Below are 275 nucleotides of genomic sequence, written 5' to 3'. Positions count from 1 at the left end.
TTCGACATGGTCTCAGAAGCGCGCGCTAACGAACTGCAAAACATTACATGTTCAAAAAAAATTTGCTCAAGCAGGAGCGAAATGGCGCTAAAAGACGGTAAAAATATGGTTTCGGGGCTGCTAGTGGAGACAGTACTTTGTTACAGGTTAGACCCGCCAGCCGGACCGGGTACGACAGCCTTTGCGACTGGCCACTGGACCGGAAAGGACTTTTATTCAGCAACGTCTACGGCCGCTTATGGCGGATGCTGGACTCCATATCTGGGCAGCTGACT

The sequence above is a fragment of the Volvox carteri genome (assembly GCF_000143455.1).
Source record: "Volvox carteri f. nagariensis unplaced genomic scaffold VOLCAscaffold_119, whole genome shotgun sequence".
Classification (NCBI taxonomy): Eukaryota; Viridiplantae; Chlorophyta; class Chlorophyceae; order Chlamydomonadales; family Volvocaceae; genus Volvox; species Volvox carteri.
Note: the sequence above shows the minus strand (reverse complement) of the source record.